The sequence below is a fragment of the Mobula birostris genome, chromosome 4 (assembly GCF_030028105.1).
Source record: "Mobula birostris isolate sMobBir1 chromosome 4, sMobBir1.hap1, whole genome shotgun sequence".
In the NCBI taxonomy this organism is placed as follows: domain Eukaryota; kingdom Metazoa; phylum Chordata; class Chondrichthyes; order Myliobatiformes; family Myliobatidae; genus Mobula; species Mobula birostris.
Window position 1 is genome coordinate 35,491,092 of NC_092373.1, and position 21,680 is coordinate 35,512,771.

General features: G+C 42.0%; 1 protein-coding gene across 6 annotated transcripts in view; it reads right to left on the bottom strand.

Annotated features, from left to right (window-relative positions):
* The window catches only part of vwa5b2 (von Willebrand factor A domain containing 5B2), a 171,446-nt gene that overhangs the window by 135,321 nt on the left and 14,445 nt on the right, over positions 1-21,680 (bottom strand). For 5 of the 6 annotated variants that reach the window (XM_072255145.1, XM_072255143.1, XM_072255138.1 and 2 more), the window contains exon 2: positions 2,204-2,346. The exons of the other annotated variant lie outside the window; for it this stretch is intronic. The gene's annotated coding sequence lies outside the window, so the exon portion shown is untranslated. The remainder of the gene's footprint in view (positions 1-2,203; positions 2,347-21,680) is intronic. 6 annotated transcript variants of the gene reach the window in all.

The following is a 21,680-nucleotide window of genomic DNA, read 5'->3' on the forward strand; positions in this document are numbered from 1 at the left end:
GACATCCCCATCTTTGTCAAGGACGCCCCTAGACCAGGTCTGTCATATCTCCTCAAAAACCAGTCATTTTCTTTCTTGGTTATGTCCTTTTACCCCAAAGCATAACCATTTGGATCCAGAGAAAGTGTGCACCATTGTTGAGTGGCCCCGACTGCGATCCCTCAAACATCTACAGCACTTCTTGTGCTTCTCCAACTTCTACCACCATTTCATCAGGAACTACAGCCAAATTGCTGCTCCTCTCACCTCCCTCACCAAGTCACCTACCTCCGGATAACCACAGACCACACTTCCAAGAAGCTCGAACGATGCTTCATCACCGCTCCCATTCTCCACCATCCAAACCCCGCTGGACCTTTTATGGTAGAGGCAGACACAGCTGACATGGGTGCCGGGGCCATCCTCTCCCAGCAAGAACCAGATGGGAAGACACACCTATGTCCTTCTGTTCATTCAAGTTCAACCTTACACTACTCTCCATTAAATTGGCCTCGGAGAAGTGGAGACATTGGCTGATCGGAAACGTTTAGCCCTTCCTGATCTGTACTAACCACCAGAACCTCATATTCATACAACTTAACCCACACCAGGCTCGCTGGGCCCTCTTCTTTGAGCATTTCAAATTCACCCTCTCCTACTGACCCAGATCCAAGAACACTAAGGCAAACGCCCTGTCTCAACTGTACAACCCAGTTGAAATGAAGATCAACCCTCAGCCCATCATTCCAACATCACATACCCTCGCCCCAATTTTCTGTGACCTTGAGAATCAGATTCATCAGGCTCTACAGCACGAGCCTGCTGTGGCTGACATGCCTGCCAACAGCTATGTATGCTGAAGCTCTCCTCAAACATCTCCAGACATTTAAGCACAGGACAAACTCTGGATTTTCTGTGACAATGGTTCTGGTGGCCCACCATGATAGCAGATGTACTGCTTGCCCTCGATGTGCTCAGTATAATTCCTCCAACCTGCAACCCTCCGGGCTCCTGCAGCCTTTACTGGTCCCTCAATGCCAACGGTCCCACGTTGCCTTGCATTTCATCACGGGTTTGCCATGTTCCGATGGGGCATGGTGATCATGGTAGTGGTGGACCAGTTCTCGAAGGCAACCCACTTTGTTGCCCTCCTCAAGCTTCCACCAGATGCTGAAATGACAGACCTGGTTCTCTAACATGGCTTCCCTCAGGACATTGTGTCAGACCTGAGGCCCACAGTTTGTCTCCCACTTCTGGTGAGCCTCCGGCTCCCTACTTTTTTGCACCACAGTGAGTCTGTCCTCTGGCTATCATTCCACAGACCAACCGTCAGTCAGAAGGTGCCAATCAGGTTAGAAGTTTCACTGCCCTTAACCTTCCCCCATGGAAGAAATACCTTCTCTGGGCCGAGCCATACTGTAATCTACACACCTCCTCTCCCACATGTGTGTCACCCTTCAAAGAGCTTTGTGCCTAACAACCCCCATCGGTCCCCACAGTGGAGCCAATGGTGAAGGTCCCAACCATCAGCGCCATGGTTCGTCAATGCTGGATTGCTTGGAAGAGGGCATGGAGGGTCATCCTTGCTGCCACCTGTGCCTACTGACATTGGCGCCCAGCCAGACTGCTCTGGCCTGGCGACCATGTCTGGCTGTCTACACAGATCTGCCCCTGCACACTGACACCATGCAAGCTCTCACCCCAGCTCATTAGTCCTTTTAAAATTACCCATGGCACTAATCCAGCCACTTACCTTCTCCAGCGCCAGCATCACACCTACCTTCCATGTGCTCTGCCTCAAGCCTGTGGTCCATGGACCACTCCATCCAGCTGAGCCCGCACCTCCGGAACCAAGGATGCTGGAAGATGGTCCGGTCTGTGCAGTCTGCCAGGTGATGGATTGAAGTTGTGAACAGGGTGTGCTCATCTGGAAAGAGCATGGCCCAGAGGAGAGGTCTTAGATGCCATCCATTTACATCTTGGATCTCTCACCCATTAAGGAATCCCACAGACCCAGATGAGTCATCCTGGGCCATCGAGAGCTGGCTGTAGTGGGAGGGCTGTTCCTGTCAGGCCTGCACGTCTCCACCCACCTAACAGGAGTCACCTGCCATTCATTTCCAACTCGTCACCTGCAGCCTAATTAAACCCAGCTCTAATCTGCAATTCTTGTTTACTCATTGAACCACCCAGTCTCAGCCACTTGCTCTTAGCATTCAGTTACCTTGTTGCCTTGTGTTGAGTATCTGGTCTCTCTTGTTTCATGACCCCTCATGAATTGTTATCTTGCAGTTGATTATCAAAATTATCGCTCACCACTAAGTCGTCTCCACTGCTCAGCGTTTGGGTGAAGCTTCCTCTACATTTCTTGACATGTGGGACATGAAAATGCAGACAAAAGAGCATGAAATGGTGAAAAATGCAGGATCATGGGATTACATTTACACCTAACCACCACTTTTTACAGAAAGTAGTAGATGCAAACCAGTACATCACAGGTAAAGCACTCCCCATTGTTTAATGCATTTGTATGGATTGCTGCCAAAAGAAAACAGCATCCATCATCAAGGACCTCCATTATCCAGGCCATGTTTTCTTCTTGCTACTACCTTAGTGCAGGAGGTATTACACAAGCAAATTCATGAACAGTTAGAACCCTACAACTATCAGGCTCCCGACCCGACATGGGTAACTTCACTCACCTCAACTCTGAACTGATTCCACAACCAACCGACTCTACAAACCATGTTCTTAGTCTTATTTATTATTTTTATTTGTATAACTTGTCTTTAGCACACTAGTTGTTTGTCGGTCTTTGCTTATGTATAGTTTTCATTAATTCTATTTTATTCATTTATTTTCCTGTAAACGCCTGCAAGAAAATGAATCTCAAGGTAGTATATGATAACATATATGTATATCAATAAGATTACCTTGACTTTGAACCACATCAAAATTCATCATCCATTCCTCAGGTTAACTCTTATAGATAATATTTATTTCTTCCTCCATGTGATGTAGCCAAATCATTTGGAATGTTTTTACATTTTCTAAATTTTATAAGAAGCAACATTTCTAACTTGTTGCACAGCAGAATTTGCTAATGTTTTTTAAGAGGCCTAGATTGTGTGGTTGTAATGATGTGAAAATGTTACCACACAGACAGACAGACACACACACACACAGACACACACACACACACACACACACACACACACACACACACACACACACACACACACACACTTCTCCAAGGAAGTTCACTGAGTTCAAGGTTATTTCAATTTATTACCCACTAACTTTACTGTACAGATCCCTAAGAAAGCTACGTCTTATTGGATGTGGTGTAAACAAGCTTTTAATGTACAAAGCCATGATTACTGCTGAACTGATTCAGCAGTTCTATGGAGCTAATGTTATTCCTGAAATCTTTTTTCACCACAATATTTTTTTTCTCAATCTTCATTCTATATAAAGTGTTTTGAAAGTCAGTTAAAAATGGAGTGTTTTTAAACTTCAGGACTTCCTATCTGTAAATATTCTGCAGCTTGATTGGCTGCCCAGCCTACCTGATAACATCACTGTTGGTGGTTCCCAGAGATTTCCGAGAGTGATGCCAGAATGTAATTAACATCAAGGATGGGAAATCCATGCCCCAGAGATCTGAGTGGGTAACTTTCTTCAAGGTCAGTCACTTTATTACCGACAGGAAATTTTGGGTTGATTTACTAATACTGGTAAGCAGTCAATACTATGACATAATACTGGCAGTTTAACAACACTCTGGCAGGTTTCCACATAGGTATCAAAACTGATTATTATATTCTATCATATAAATTTCACTAACATTGTCACAGGCTTTTAATACACTAAAATCCTTTGGTTGAGAATGTGCCATGTAATAGTTCCTTAAAAACATTGGCAAACTTCATAAACTCTAACACCTCCTATTCATATTTCCCCCACATGAGTTGTGATAATCTCTCTTAGCCAGTTGCCACCAACTCAGCAGTAAAGCAAGGCATGCAGCTGATGTATGGTTCTGTGAAGCCTGTTTTATTATGGGACAATGGGTTCCAATTTGCTTCCAATTTCTTGTGCAGATCCAGAGGGCACATTGCTAGTGAGACTTCCACCCTCCAGAAAAATGATTAGAGCAAGAGCAACTGTCAGTCATTGATGGAGAAGGTGCTCAGTGGATGGAAATCCTTCAGCCACTTTTTTGGACGCCAGTGATGTTACTGGTCCAACTGAGGTCTTATGCTTTTCACACTGGGAGGTTGTGGGGTGGGCGTGTGGGAGAATCATATTATTCACTTCATTAAGGAGACGCTGGTGATGATTTACTGTACACTACAGCATAACACACAGTCATAGATAATGCTTTGCCAAGAGAAAATCTGCAGGTGCTGGAAATCCAAGCAACACGCACAGAATGCCGGAGGAACTCAGCAGGCCAGGCAGCATCTATGGAAAAGAGTACAGTCAATGTTTCAGGGCGAGACCCTTCAAACAACTGCAGTAAAAAAAAGATGAGGAGCCTGGCTTTGGACTTCTCACTAGGCCGACCAGCTGGCAAATAATCACAAGGTCAGCAGTGTAATGGTAGTGGAGGAGAAGGACAGATTATGCTATACTGAAAATGAGCTGCAAGTTTACTCTCCTGAGCCACTGCCTTTCCTTCGGGTGATGACTCAACAAAGCAAGCAACCTTGGACGGCCCATTGGTGGCGTGCTGTGAAACACCAAAAACTGCTGTGATGGGAGGATTCTGAGCTTCCATCATTGCACTTTCCTGATGCATTAGAATCTGAGCCAACAGTCTTCAGGTACTGCAGCGTTCATCCTGGAATACTTTCCTCTCACAAGTGTTGGGGCTGGAGCTGGAACTGGTCTCCCCAGGTTTTGAGCAGACCCAATCATGCACCAAGCGTTTCATTGTGTATTCCCATCAGCCTACCCCGAAAACTACCCAAGTTTTCCCAAGCCCTCCTTATAGCTCATGTCCTCTAATCTTGGCAGCATCCTGGTCAACATTTTCTGTCCTTTACAAAACTTCCACATCCTTCCATTTGAGGGCCTGAATGGCTACACCAGGGTCATTACAGCTTTTATTAATACCACTGTGGATGAGTGTGTCCCCAGTCAGGATTCAGGGTTTACCCCAATCAGAAGCCCTGGATGAACAATGAAATCTGGAATCTGCTGAGAGACCAATCAGAGGCATTCCACTCTGGACATCAAGAGTGCTACAAGAGGTGCAGGTATGATCTCTAGAAAGCCATCTCACAAGTGAAGTGGAGATTCAGGACCAGACGGGAATCAACAAAGGATGCTCAACAGCTGTGGCGGGGTTTGATTGGCGTAACTTCCTACAATCTTGTGACACAGGGGACAGCAGAGCTTCACTTCCAGGTGAGCTCAATGCCTTCTATGCTCACCTTGATCACCAGAACAGGGAGGAACCATAGTGCACCCCCATGTCTCATAATGATCCTTTGGTGTCCAAGGAATCCAAGGAAAGCATCCAGTCGGGGTGGGAGTACAGCAGATGCTATCTCGTTGGCTCTTCATACAACCTTGGAACACCTGGACAGCAAAGATGCATACATCAGGATGCTCTTTATCAATTACAATTCAGCATTTAACACCATCATCCCTTCTAAACTAATCAGTAAACTCCAAGACTCTTAATACCATCTTGTGCAATTGGATCCTGGATTTCCTCACTTGTAGACCTCAGTCAGCTCGGATTGGCAACAACATCTCCTCCACAATCTCCATCAGCACAGGGGCACCACAGGGATGTGTACCTAGCCTCCTGCTCTAGTCACTTTATTCCTATGGCAATGGCTAAGTACAGCTCCATCACCATATACAATTTTGCTGACAACACCACTGTTGTGGGCTGTATCAAAGGTGGTGATGAATCAGCATACACGAGGGAGCCTGGAAGTTTGGCTAAGTGGTGTAATAACAACAACCCCTCAATAAGATCAAGGAATTGATAGTAGACATCAGAAGAGGGAAATGTGAGCCAGTAATCATCAGAGGATCGAGTGGAGAGGGTCAGTAACTTTAAATTCCTGGATGTCACTATCTCAGAGGACCTGTCCTGGACGAATCGTATACATATAATTGCAAAGAAAACACAGCAACACCTCTACTTCCTCAGGAATCTCCGGAGATTTGGCATGTCATCAAAAACCTTGGCAAACTTCCAGTGATATGTGGTTGAAAGTGTGCTTACTAGCTGCATTATGGCCTCGTATGGGAACACCAATGCCTTTGAGCAGAAAATCCTATAAAATGTAGTGGACTCAGCCCAGCACATCACAGGTAAAATACTCCCAACCATTGAGCACATCTGCGTGAAACATTGCCATAGAAAAGTAGCATCCATCATCAAAGATCCTCACCATCCAGGCCAGGCTCCTTTCTCACTACTGCCATCAGGTAGAAGGAACAAGTGCCTCAGGAGTCGCACCACCAAGTTCAAGAACAGTTACTGCCTCTCAACCATTAGGTGTTTCAACCAAAGGGGACAACTACACTCATTTAAGGACTCTTTTATCTTGTTATTTCATGCTTGTTAGTTATTGCTATTATTTATTATCTGCATTTGCACAGTTTGCTTACAGCTTACAGTTTACAGAACCTGTTTACGGTTACTGTTCTATAAATTTGCTAAGCATGCCCACAGTAAAAGGATCTCAGGGTTGAATATGGTGACGTGTATGTACTCTTCTTTTTAATATAATTTTTATTGAGTTTTCAAAGTGAATACATGAAAAGATGAAAAGATAATGTCTACCCTCTCCCCTCCCCTTAACCCTTCCCCCCAATATATACTCCTACCTAAAAAAAAAAGAAAGAAAGAAGAAAAAAAAAGAACTGCCTAGATATTGGAAGGTTTCCACATGCTCCATGGGATTCAAAATAAATTTAGTGTACTTATTTATTACTTTCCCCAAGGGACCAAGGTCTTTATCATCGGAACAACTAAATATGTCATCCTATCTTTTGTAAATAAAGGCGCCAAATATTCAAAAATGTTTCATTTTTATCTCTTAAATTATAAGTAATTTTTTCGAGTGGAATAGAACTAGCCATTTCATTGTTCCAACGATTCATACTTAAATACAAATCACACGTATGTACTCTGATAATAAATTTTACCTTGAATTTTGAACTTCTGAACTTTGAACTTCCTATAATTGGAAGACTAGAAATACACACAATACTCCAAATGCAACCAAACCAAAGTTTTAAATAGCTGCAACATGACTTCTTTACTCTTGTGTTCAGTTCACTAGGCAAAGAAAGCAAGCAAACCAAACCCTTTCTTTGCCACCCTAAGTTATTTGCATGGCCACTTTCAAGAAGCTACAGCATGGGTATGACCCAAAGATTCCTTTGTACATCAATGCTGCTAAGGATCCTGCGATTAACTCTGCAGCTTACCCCATATATCTGGCATCCCAAAGTGCAACACCTTACGCTTACTTGAATTAAATTGCATCTGGCATTTCTCAACCATATTTATGTTCTGCTGTATTCTTTGATAGTCCTATTCATTCTACACAACTCTACCAACCTGATGCAGAAGATTAAAATTCATGGGATACACAATGATATGTTCCCTAAGGCAGTCCTATATTGAGTTCAACACTGATCGGCAACTCCTGGTGACACTGCTGGTGCTAAACTATGCAGTCTTTGCCATTCCTTTGGCTGGTATATCGAATGATCACAGATGGCTAGAATGCAACATCCATGGTTGATCCCTGACCAAAGGAAGCCTCAGAGCTGGTAGCCTGGATTCAGAATTGGCTTGCCTAAAGAAGAAAGCGGGTAGTGGTGGAAGGGTGTTACTCTATCCTCACTAGCAACAAGGGAGGTTCCAGGGGATTGGAGAGTCACTAATGTTCCTTTGTTCAAGAAGGGAAAGAAGGGAGGAAGAGACTCTCTGTTGATTCAGGGTCAACCATGGATGTTGTGTCCTAGCTGTCAAGCCAAAACGCAAACCATTACAATATGGAGAGCGTGCTGTTGCCCATGCAGCAGGCTCCCCTTCTCTATGCAGCTGATGAATCCAAAGAAATGGCAGAAACCAATACAGTTCGGCACTAGCAGCAGCACAGGAGTTGTTGTTCAGCATTGAACTCACTGTAGGACTGCCTTAGGGACTCTAGCTCTGAATTTTTCATGGGAAAGAGGGATAATCCAGAATGTTAGAGGATGCTTAGGCTTATATTGGTTCTGTTAAGCAATTGGAGAGGATACTTAGGTAGAAGATTTATGAGCATTTGGTAAAACGTGGCCTCATTCGGAACAGTCAGCATGGCTTTGCGCAGGTAAGGTCAGGTCTAACTAACTTATTTTGAGGAGGTGACACAGGTGACTGATGAGGGTAGGACAGTGGATATTGTCTGCATGGATTTTTGTAAGGCATTTGACAAAGTCTATCATGGTAGGCTGATGCAGAAGATCATGTCTGAGCAGTGGTTGTGAAGAAGACCTTGCTCTGGAAGTCTATGATATACTGATAGACTTCCTCTGAAATAAAACCACCCAGATTTTTATGAATATACAGCACAACCACTAATTAGGTGCAGAATTATCTTCTGATCCCCATGAACATGGTACCACTTCCATTACTTCATTGACTGGACCAAAGCTGGAAACAAGATTCCAAACTTGATCTATGATCAAGCAATGGAGTTCATTACTTCATAGGGATTATACCTTCTAATACAACCAAGTAACCTCTGCTTGCTATGGCTTCTTAACAACTACTTGTACTTATATAAAGTTTATAGCATAGCAAGGTTTTCCAAGTGCTTCAAAGGAATGTTATCAATCAAAATAATTTTAACAACAAAACATGTAAGGAAATATTAGGACAGTTGATGAAAGAATTGTTTGAATAAATGGATTTTAAGGACTATTTTTGAGAAAAAGAGAAGTAAAGAGGTGGAGAGGTTTAGAAGGTATCTCCAAGGCGTAGTCATGATCACTAAAAGTGGACCAACTGTGATGAAGAGAAGTCCAGAAATAGAGGCGCATGGATATTCTCAGATGCATAATGACAAGGAGAGATAAGGCCATGGATGGATTTGAAACAAAGATGGGATAGAGGATCAAGTGCTTTCCTGGCATATATGTCAAATACATGTTAAAACTTTTATCAAGTCTCCTGTTAGCTTCTGAATCTCCATGGAGACAACCCAAGTTGGTCTAACCTTTCCTTATAGCTCATTCTATCTAATCCCATCTTCTCTGCACCCTCTCCACACAATACTCCAAGTGTGGCCTGACTAAAGTTTTATACAGCTGCATGATAACTTCTTTAATTGTATATTCAATACTCCTACTAATGAAGGCAAGTATTCCATATGCCCCCTTTACCAACTTATCCACTTGTGTTTCCACTTCCAGTGAACTGTGGATCTGGACCCTGAGATCCTTCCACACCACAATGCAGTTAAGGGGCCTGCCACTTTCTCTTTTCATTTGACCTTCCAAAATGCAAGACCTCCCAATTGCCCAGATTAAACTCCATCTGCCACTTCTCTGCCCATATCTATAACTTATCTACAGTATATACCACTGTATTCTTTGATAGTCCTTTATATTGTCCACAATTCCACTAATCTTAAAGCTCGAAGGTTCATAGAGAGTTCATATTCAAAGTCTGTCTTTGTCGCCATATACTACCCTGCAATTCATTTTCTTGCAGCTATTCACAGTAGATCTTATAAATACAATGGAATCAATGAGAAACTACATACAAACAAAGATTGACAAACCACCAATATGCAAAAGAAGGCAATCTGAGCAAATACATCATAAATAAATAGAAAGTACTGAGACCATGGGGTGCAGAATCCTTGCAAGTGAGTCCATAGGTTATGGAATCAGTTCAGAATTAAGGTGTGTGAAGTGTTATCCATGCCAGCTCGGGAGCTTGATAGTTGAAGGGTTCCTTAACCTAGTGGTGTGGAACATAAGGCTTCCGTGCCTCCTTCCCAGAGGCAGGAGTGAGAGGAAAGCATTGGTGTCATCCACAATCTTGGTTATTGACTCATTTTTATTTTCATCCAAATCATTGATATATCGCATACCACGAACAACATAGGTCCCAACACTGATCCTTGCCAAACACTCGTCAAGGCTCTTCAGTCAGGATTACAACCCTCCATCCATATACAGGCAAGGCAGTTCTGAATCAAACCTTGCAATTCACCCCGTATTTCTTTCATCTTTATCTTCTGAATCAATCTACCTTATTGAATGCTTTGCTAATGTTCATGTACTGTAGATAACATCCATTGTTTACCTTCAGGCGTCTTTGTCATTTCCTCAAAAAACTCAAGTTTGTAAGGGATGATGTGCCCTGCACAAAGCCATGCTGACTGTGCCTAAGCATGCCATGCATTCTATACTATAATAAAGTTTATACTGCTTACTTAAAGAACTAAAAGCACTGCACAGATGAATCATTATATATTGAATAATTTTAAAACTGATTTGAGCCTTTGTTTTAATATGCTGATAAACACTTAGATAATAAAGTTTAGTTGGCAATTCTGATATTCTTATTTTTATACTAGATCTTAATAAAAGCAAATTAGAATTTATAATTTGAATTAGACACATAAAAGTGGTAGTGAAGAGTTTTCAGCATTTGAAGAAATGCTGTTGACTATGTAATGCCCTGGTTAAAAACATGTCTTATTATATTCCTACTGTTATGCTGTGAGGTGTTTTATTTCTGCAGCTTTTCTGCAAAATGCAGTGTTCTGTTAATTAAGCTTCATAGACTAATGTCTTGGCTTCTGCCAAGATAAGGAGCTGTTTGCTGGCTAAGGAATTTTGTGTCAGCCAACCAGGTTTGACTTGGTAATGCTCTGTAACGGTCTGTCCAGTGGGATGCAATGGAACCGCTGAGAGAGCTGGGCAGGATCGGATTTCTGAGGGATGGTGGGGTGGTTTTGGTTTTGTCGGCAGGAGGTGCGGAGAAGAGCACAAGGGAGGGTTCTTGCAGAATCCTGCCTGAAGGAGAGACCCTGTTGTAAGAGGTACTTTGTGCAGACGAATGGTTCCAAGGAGGAAGTGTCAATACTATTGAGTTAGCCAGTTCATTCAAAATGGTTCTCAAGGGCAGTTTGAACTGTGGCTGGAGTCTCTCATGCTGAAAGTAGGCTCAGCGTGTGAGTAACCAAAGCGAAGCACCTGACTGCTCCAGAAATGAGCTCCAACATTTGTGTGCACATTTAGACTAGTCTAACTGCACTGGGCCCTTTTTTCTATTAACAGTTTGTTAATGTTGGAATATCTGTAAATATACTTCCATTTTAATTTTTTGCTAGTGTAAGATCTGCCTTTCATTTCCCTGGTGAATGACAACTTTGCATGGGGCAGTATTTACACAGCATTCACCATAATTTCCACTCCCCCCCCCACCCACCCCAGAACATTCCAACTTTCCTGTTTAGTTGAATCCATATCAAACCTACCCTAAACGTGTGTTGCTTATTGAAGGTCGTCTTCTCACCGTTACCCATGTGCTGCTGAGTCCCGTGGCTGTTAGCTAACAAGCCTGGTTTATTATGAGCCACAGTGGGAGGGTTACAACTGTTTTTTTCTTTGCTGGACATCTTTACATTTTGCTTATACCAGCAACATACTGTGTTTATCAAGACACTTTCTATAATACTGTTTTTGATCAGACAGGGTTCCCCTAAATTCATGATGCAAACTTCAATTCCGCAACATAGGAAAGATTTATTTTCCCAATCTAGAGTTTCTTATCCCTTATTTTAAAACAGATATTCTAGTTCCTCATACCTCAACCATGGAAAACATTACCCCTACATTTGCTGTGACAACAGACACAAAATTCACAACATGAGCTGCAGAGCTATGTATTGTTTGTTTAATTTTTTTCACTATTTGTATGATTTTGTTCTCTTTTACACATTGGATGTTTATTCCTCTGCATAGATGCTGCCTGACTCGCTGTGTTCCTTCAGCATTTTGAGTGCTGCTTAGGATTTCCAACATTTGCAGAATCTTTTGCGCTTATGTTTTGCCCTGTCATGTTCAATAAGAATGTTATATGTTGCACTGAGAAACCCACTCATTCTTTGAAATGCTTCCCAATCTTGCTTTATAGGACAACTTCTTCCATTTAGGAATCAAACTGGAAAACCATTTCCGAATTCCCTTCATTGAAAATTTTCTGCCAAGGTATTTTTGTTTTTTGTTTTCCCATCTTATATTACATCTGCCATCTCCTCACCCTTTGCTTCACCTAACAATAATCCACTTGAAGCCTCATTGCATTCACTTCAATGCTCACATTACCCCAGACATTGCGTGGCACTTGTTTATATCATATTTTTTCCCTACATTCAAATCTTTCCCAAAGAGATAAAAGCATACTGGGTCTGCACAGCGATGCTGCAGGAAATGCAGTGGAGGCACAGCTCCAGTTGTTCAATCCACACCTTTGATGCTGCATGTGTGGGGTTTGCTTGATTTCCCTGTGATTGCTCTGGTTTCTTCCCTAAAGACATGTGGGTCAATATATTAACAGGCTCATGTAAATTGTGTCAAATATAAGTTTGGGATTAAGGTAGTGTTGATAGCTATGTGTAAAGAAATGGGTTACAGGGAAAATAAACAGGGAAATGAGATTAATGAGACTGCTCTGAGAGGCAACATAGACTTGAAGAATAAGTGGCTTCTCTCTAAGTCATATGAAAGATTATAACTTATGAAATTGATATACAGTAGCTTGGAGAAAGTTGGTGCTCCAGCAAAATATCTGCCATACCCACTATTTACAACCTCCAAAATAAAGAAATGACTACAGTATCTCTGCACTATGTTTAACCAATGCTCTAGGTGTGCTGCTATATTAACACCCATCCTGTCTCCAATTTTGTTTAATAACCTCGTGTGTATCAGCTTTTAGATGTCCAAATGCACCATGTGCACTTTCATCTATTCTGCTTTTTCCAACTTCAAAAAAACACTAACATACTTGTTAAACAAGACTTTGCTTTCACAAATCTGTCCAATCCCATCATTACCTCCCTCAAGAAACTAGGTAATGATAGAGATCTAGAAAATAGAAGATTATAAGGCTAGAAGATTATAAGGCTAGTAGGAAGGAACTTAAGAATTAAATTAGAAGAGCCAGAAGGGGCCATGAGAAGGTCTTGATGAGCAGAATTAAAGAAAACCCCAAGGCATCCTACATGTATGTGAAGAGCAAGAGGATAAGACATGAGAGAACAGGATCAATCAATTGTGACAGTGGAAAAGTCTGCATGGAACCAGAGGAGATAGCAGAGGTACTTAATGAATTCTTTGCTTCAATATTCACTACAGAAAAGAATCTTGGTGATTATAGGGAAGACTTACAGTGGACTGAAAAGCTTGAGCATATAGACATTAGGAAAGTGGATGTGCTGGAGCCTTTGGAAAGCATCAAGTTGGATAAGTCGCCGGGACCGGATGAGATGTACCCCAGGCTACTGTGGGAGGTGAGGGAGGAGATTGCTGAGCCTCTGGAAATGATCTTTGCATCATCAATGGGGACGGAGAGGTTCTGGAGGATTGGAGTGTTGCAGATGTTGTTCCCTTATTCAAGAAAGGGAGTAGAGATAGCCCAGGAAATTACAGACCCGTGAGTCTTACTTCAGTGCTTGGTAAGTTGATGGAGAAGATCCTGAGAGGCAGAATTTATGAACATTTGGAGAAGCATAATATGATAAGGAATAGTTAGCATGGCTTTGTCAAAGGCAGGTCGTGCCTTATGAGCATGATTGAATTTTTTGAGTACGTGACTAAACACATTGATGAAGGTAGAGCTGTAGATGTAGTGTATATGGATTTCAGCAAGGCATTTGATAAGGTACCCCATGCAAGGCTTATTGAGAAAGTAAGGAGGTATGGGATCCAACGGGACCTTGCTTTGTGGATCCCGAATTAGCTTGCCCACAGAAGGCAAAGAGTTGTTTTCGATGGATCATATTCTGCATGGAAGTTGGTGACCAGTGTCTCAGGGATCTGTTCTGGGACCCCTTCTCTTCGTGATTTTTATAAATGACCTGGATGAGGAAGTGGAGGGATGGGTTAGTAAATTTGCTGATGATACAAAGGTTGGGGTGTTGTGGATACTGTGGAGGGCTGTCAAAGGTTACAGCAGGACATTGATAGGATGCAAAACTGGGCTGAGAAGTGGCAGATGGAGTTCAACCCAGATAAGTGTGAGGTGGTTCATTTTGGTAGGTCAAATATGATGGCAGAATATAGTATTAATGGTAAGACTCTTGGCAGTGTGGAGGATCAGAGAGATCTTGGGTTCCAAGTCCATAGGACACTTAAAGCTGCTGCGCAGGTTGACGCTGTGGTTAAGAAGGCATACGGTGCATTGGCCTTCATCAACTGTGGGATTGAGTTTAAGAGCTGAGATATAATTTCACAGCTATATAAGACCCTGGTCAGATCCCACTTGGATTATTGTGCTCATTTCTGGTCACCTCACTACAGGAAGGATGTAGAAACTATAGAAAGGGTGCAGCGGAGATTTACAAGGATGTTGCCTGGATTGGGGAGCATGCCTTATGAGAATAGATTGAGTGAACTCAGCCTTTTCTCCTCGGAGCGACAGAGGATGAGAGGTGACCTGACAGATGTGTATAAGATGATGAGAGTCATTGATTGTGTGGATAGTCAGAGGCTTTTTCCCAGGGCTGAAATGGCTAACACAAGAGGGCACAGTTTTAAGCTGTTTGGAAATAGGTACAGAGAGGATGTCAGGGGTAAATTTTTTACACAGAGTGGTGAGTGAGTGCAATGGGCTGCTGGCGGTAGTGGTGGAGGCAGATACGATAGGGTCTTTGAAGAGACTCCTGGACAGGTACATGGAGCTTAGAAAAATAGAGGGCTATGGGTAATCCTAGTTAATTTCTCAAGTAAGTACATCCTCAGCACAGCATTGTGGGCCGAAGGGCTTGTATTGTGCTGTAGGTTTTTCTATGTTTTCTATGTTTTTTGTGTCTTTTCCAGTAATAAACAGTCCATCCTTTATCTCTATAGCCACCTCTTTAAAAAAAACTTTTTACACTGATCAGCGGATCCATGGGATTTATTGTCTTTCCTATTAATTTCTCCTATACTTGCTTTTTGACTGATACTGTTTTTCCATCGTTCAATCATCCTGTCCCTGTCATTCTTCACATTTCAAGGAGGATTTTTTTTTGTCTTGTTCCGTGGAGCAGAACCAAAGTATCTCTTTAATTTCCCTTTCGTTTCCTTATTCCCCACTGTAATTAGTTTCTGTCTCAATCTGTAAAGAACTAAAAGTTACCTTTTGCTGTTCTTTTCTGTTTTCCCTTTCCTTTTCAATGTTTTAGTATTCTTTGCTAACTTCTAAAGTACTACCATCTCTGGGATGTTACTTTTGATTGGCAACACTTTAAGCTTCTCTCTTGCTTTATTTAACTTTTTTGCTGGCTGCAATCGACTTATTCCGTCAATAAGATTGGTTTGATAGAACAGCATTCACTGTCTCCTCTTGCATTTAGCTTCTTTTTATGGGGATAATGATAATGCCCTAACTCAGATTGACCTTTTCTATTTTTTTAAATTTAATAATAGACTATTTTAGATCTTCGGGGAATGGATAATGGTCAGCTATCCTGTTGATTACTACTATCAAAGTTAGCATGCTTTTAGTATCTTGAGAGCAGAATACAGCTGCATATCCCACATCTGCCTGAGCATGGCTAAAATAGCTTGGCGCTGCTTCAGGGAAAAATAAGGACTGGCTTCATGTCCTTATTTCTGGCGCGGAGCCTGGCTCTGGGTCTCAGAAGGGAAGAGGGAGAAGTAATAGAAGGTAATAGAAGATTTGTTAGGGGAACAGAAAGGAGGTTCTGTGGATGAGAACAAGATTCCTGGATTGTATGCTGCCTCCCAGGTGCCAGGGTCTGGGACATCTCGGATCGAGTTCTCAGCATTCTTAAGTGGGAGGGTGAACAGCCAGAGTTCATGGCCAAATAGGTGCCTAAGACATAGGTAGGAAGAGGAATGAGGTTCTTCAAAGTGGGTTCAGGGAGTTAGGTGCTAAGTAAGAAAACAGGACCTCCAGGGTTGTGATCTCAGGATTGTTACTGAGGCCATGTGCTACTGAGGCCAGAAGTAGGATGATTATACAGTTTAACAAGTGGTTAAAGAATTGGTATGGGATGGAGAGTTTCCAATGTTTGGATCCAGAGAAGGTGTGAACTGTACAGAAGAGACAATTTGCACCTAAACTGGAGGGGGACTAATATCCCAGCAGGAAGGTTTTCTAGCAGGGGTTAAACTAGAGTTGCAGGGGGATGGGAACCAGTGCACCAGAACTGACAGTGGAGAGGTTGTGGAGACAGATGTTGGTAAGACCTCAGACAAAGTCAGGAAGCAGAAGGTTGAGCATGGTGTGACTAATGTTTTGAGTTGCATATATTTCAATGCAAGAAGTATCGTAGAAAAGGCAAATGAGCTAAAGGCATGGATCATCACATGGAATTATGATACTCTTGCCGTTTGAGAGACTTGGTTGCAGGAGGGGCAGGACTGGCATTCAATCTTTTGGGGTTCCATTGTTTTAGATGTGATAAAAAGGAAGGGATTAAAGGCGGAGGGGTGGCATTACCAGTCAGCGAAAATGTCACAGCAGTGTTCAATCAGGACAGACTGGAGAACTCATCTAGTGAGACTTTATAGGTGGAACTGAGGAACAAGAATGGTATGACCACATTAATGGGCTATATTACGGACCACCCAACAGTTGAGAGGACTTACAGAAACAAATTTGTAGAGAAATGGCAGACTGTTGCAAAAAACATAAGGTTGTGATAGCAGGTAATTTTAACTTTCCATATATTGACTGGGAGTCCCATACTGTAAAAGATCTAGATAGGACAGAGTATGTCAAATATGTTCAGGAAAGTTTCTTTAATCAGTACATAGAAGTCTCAATGAGAGAGTGTACAATACTTTATCTCCTATTAGGGAATGAGACAGGGCAAGTGACAAAAAATTGTGTTAGGGAACACTTTGCATCTAGTCATCATAATGTTATCAGTTTCAAGGTAATTATGGAAAAGGATAGATCTTATCCTTGGGCTGAGTTTCTAAATTGGAGAAAGATCAATTTTGATTGTATCATAAAGGATCTGGGACAGGCTGTTTTCTGGTAAAGTGTACTTGGTAAGTAGGAGGCCTTCAAAGGTGAAATTTTGAGAGTACAAAGCTTGTATCTGCTGTCAGACTAAAAGGTAAGTGCAATGTATGGATCTATTTCCTTCAGCGCAATGACTCCCCCTTACCACTGATTATGGATCGATAACTACATGTGTGCATTGACCTGTTGTCTATGCATGCACATTGATCTGTTCTCTCTCTCTTGCTGCAATGTGACTACACCAGTTAAAGTTAACTCCCTGTGCGTGCTTTTAATTTAATAGATATGTAGTGTGCAGACACAACAATTTGGCAATGAGTACAGATGTGAATGTGAATACCACCAACTACACTGACAGTTACGGGATGACAAATTTTGGAGAAAGGGAGAGAGACGGTGGGAGGAAAGAGTGAATCAGTACAGAGAAGATTGTCACAGATCCTAACAAGGGGATGCGGGAGTGACAGTGCACAGTACACAGTGAGAGACACACAACCACAAAGCTAAAGTAAAAATAACATGACAAGGGCCTTAGTCGGGAAAGTTGATGAATTTGATAGTGCTAATGAGGACTGTGAAACATATATCAAGAGGGTTGAACTGAATCGTAACGTGAATGACATGGATGAGGAAAAGAAAGTCTCCATACTTCTTAGCTTAGCGGGTGCTAAAATGTACAGACTTTTACACAAATTAGTAACTCCTGAAAAACCAGCAAGCAAGATGTTCGACTTTATTGTTACAATTCTACAAAATCAATTGAGCTGTAAACTGCTGATAGTAGCTGAGAGATTTAGATTTCACAAAAGGAACCAGGCAAAAGATGAAATCATTTCTGAATAATTGCAGAACTGCACAAACTTTCAAAATACTGTGACTTTACAGATGGACTTTCTGATGTATTAAGGGACAGGCATGCATTGTCAACGCACTCAAAAGAGGCTATTGTCAGAAAGAGTCCTAACCTTAGAATGGGTGTTTACCATTGCAATGAAAATGGAAGCAGCAGAAAAGGACATATCAGAACTACAGAAAGAGTTTAGAATGTGAAATACACAAAATGCCCTGAATGGTGCAAAAAGCCAAAAATGTCATCAATGTGGCAAATCCTCCTATGATGCAAATGACTGTTGGTTCAAACAAAAAGTTCGCAGAAAGTGTAACAGACAAGGTTGTATACAGAGAGTGTGCAAGTCAGATAAAAAGCACATCCAAAGAGAAAAAACACACAGAGTGAAAAGTTTTAGACACAAAACCTGTCACAAGTCTATTGGCAAGTGTAGATTGAGGAGTCAAGCAGGCAGTTCACCACAATCAGCTCTCACAAAGGTCTGTCCCATTATAGTCGTTGTGCCTTTGGCATCGCATCAGCTCCAGCAATTTGGCAAAGAACAATGGACTAGGTGCCCCAAGATATCCCAGGACCACAATGTTACTTTGATAACATCATTGTGACAGGCAAGAATGATGAAGAGCACCTCCAGAACCTTGGTAAAGTGCTTACCAGGCTGAGTGAGCATGGTCTGCACATAAAGAGAGAGAGAACTATGAATTTTTCAAGAATGAAATCTCATATTGTAGATATGTCATTGATAAGCAGGGCTAACATAAGTCACAAGACAAGAATGAAGCAGTGCTACAGGCACCCAAACCGGAAAATGTGTCACAGCTCAGGTCATACTTGCACCTTGTAAACTACTACCGTTGATATCTCCCAAACATTGCTGCAGAGCTACACCCTTTGAATGTACTGTTGCAGACAGGAGCAAAGTGGGAATGGTCAGAAAGATGTGAAAGAACGTTTAAAGAAACAAAGAGATTAATAACCTCAGATGAACTACTCACCTGTTATCAGACTGCAATGCATCCCCTTATGGCATTGGTGCCTTTTGTCACACACTATGAAAGGTGGAACATCCAATTGCATTTCCTTCAAGATCATTGACGAGCACAGAATGTAACTTCGCACAGATCAACTGAGATGCTCTTAGTCTACTATGGAGAATAAAGAAGTTCCACCACTACCTCTATGGACAAACGTTAGCTCTAGTGACAGATCACCAGCAGGAAGGGGATTCTCTTATACACACAAAATGCTGAAGGAACCCAGCAGGATAGGCAGCATCCATGGAAAACAGTACAGTCAATGTTTCAGGCTGAGAAAGAAACAGAGCACCATCCATAAGACTGAGTCTTTAACATTGTGAAGTTAGTTATCTGTTATCGTGAAACCGTGTTCATTTGGAATATGGGATGTTAAAGGGATAGTCAACAAGGCTTTGTACATGGTAGATTGTAGCTAACCAATTTTAGAGAGATTTTGAGGAAGTTACTGGGAAATTTGATGAAGGCAAGACAGTGGATGTTGTCTACATGGAGTTTAACAAGTTCCCGCGTATGAAGTTGGTGAAGACGGTTCAGTCACTTGGCATTCAAGATGAAGTAGTAAACTGGTTTAGACATTGGTTTTGTGGGAAAATCCAGAGAGTGGTGGTAGATAGTTGTCCCTTTCACTGGAGGCTTCTGGCTAGTGGAGTGCAGCAGGGATCGGCGCTGTTTGTCATCTACATCAGTGATCTGGATGGTAATGTGGTAAATGGGATCAAAAAAATTGCACATGACACCAAGTTTGGGGTGTAGTGGACAGCGAAGAAAACTATCATGGCTTGCAGTGGATTCAAGTCCAGCTGGAAAAATGAGCTGACAATGGCAGACAGAATTTAATGCAGACAAATGTGAGGTTTTGCACTTTGGGGGGACCAAACAGAATAGGTCTTACTCAGTGAGTGGAAGGGCACTGAGGTGTGTGGTAGAACAAAGGGATCTGAGAATACAGATCCATAATTCATTGAAAGTGGCAGCACGGGTAGATAGGGTCGTAAAGAAAGCTTTTGGCACATTGGGCTTCATGGATCAAAATATTGAGTCCAGGAGTTGGGATGTTATGTTGAAGATGTATAAGATGTTGGTGAGGCCTAATTTGGAGTATTGCATGCAGCTTTGGTCACCTACGTACAGGAAAGAGTACAGGGAAAATTCATAAGGAATTCACTGGGACTGGAGGAACTGAGTTATAAGGAAAGATTGAATAGGTTAGAACTTTATTCTCTAAAATGTGAAAGAATGAGAGGAGATATGATAGAGGTATAAAACATTATAGGGGGTATGGATAGGGTAAATGCAAGCTGCCTTTTTCCACTGAGGTTGGGTGAAACTGCAACTAGAGGTCATGAGTTAAGGGTGAAAGGTGAAATGTTTAAGGGGAACATGAGGGGAAACTACTTTACTCAGCAGGTGATGGGAGTGTAGAACAAGCTGCCTGCACAAGTGGTGGATGCGATTTTGATTTCAGTGTTTAAGAGAAGTTTGGATAGATGCATGGATGGGAGGGGTATGGGGCTATGGCCTGGGTGCAGGTTGATGCGACTAGATGGGCTGAAGGGCCTGTTTCTGTCCCTGTAGTTTTCTATGACTATGAAAACATAACTCTGGTGCTTTCTGAGAAGGGGAGTGGGGCAAGGACTTCGTCAATAATTGCGATAGCGTGAAGCCAAAATAAAATTTCCCATATCTTGTGGCATGCCTTCAGTAGAAATGGATTTAAAACTAATGAGTCCCTGTAAAAATGCAATAGATCAAGTAATGACCATTCAGTACTCTAGATGTGTTATCTGGAGTTTTGAAAACTCTTTCATTGCTTTTTTAAATTTAACAGCTGATGGAAAATTATAAGGAATTAATTCATGAGTAACACCAGCAGCCCCTTGAGTCTACTTCGCCACTCACTGAGAGCTTGGCTGATCCAGTCTTGGTCTCAACTCCTTTTATGCTTGGATCCAAATTCTTAAAATCTCCCTGTCTCTGTTTCTGCCTTGAATGTACTTGCATCAATCAGAATCAAGTTTATTATCACCGGCACAGGTTTTGAAATTTGTTAACAGCAGCAGCAGTACATTAAGAAGAAAAATAATAATAATAATAATTAATTAATAAGTATATCAATTACACTATACGTAAATTGAATAGATTAAAAATCGTGTAAAAACCAAAATAAGATATGTTAAAAAGTGAGGTAGCATTCATGGGTTCAATGTCCATTTAGGAATCAGATGGCAGAGGGGAAGAAGCTGTTCCTAAATCGCTGAGTGTGTGCCTTCAGGCTTCTGTACCTCCTACTTGATGGTAACAGTGAGAAAAGGGCATGCCCTGGGTGCTGGAGATCCCTAATAATGGATCCTGCTTTTCTGAGACACCGCTCCCTGAAGATGTCCTGGGTACTTTGTAGGTTAGTACTCAAGATGGAGCTGACTAGATTTACAACCCTCTGCAGCTTCTTTCAGTCCTGTGCAGTAGGTTCCCCCCCCCCACCCCCCACCATACCAGACAGTGATGCAGCCTGTCAGAATGCTCTCCATGATACATACATAGAATTTTTTGATTGTATTTGTTGACA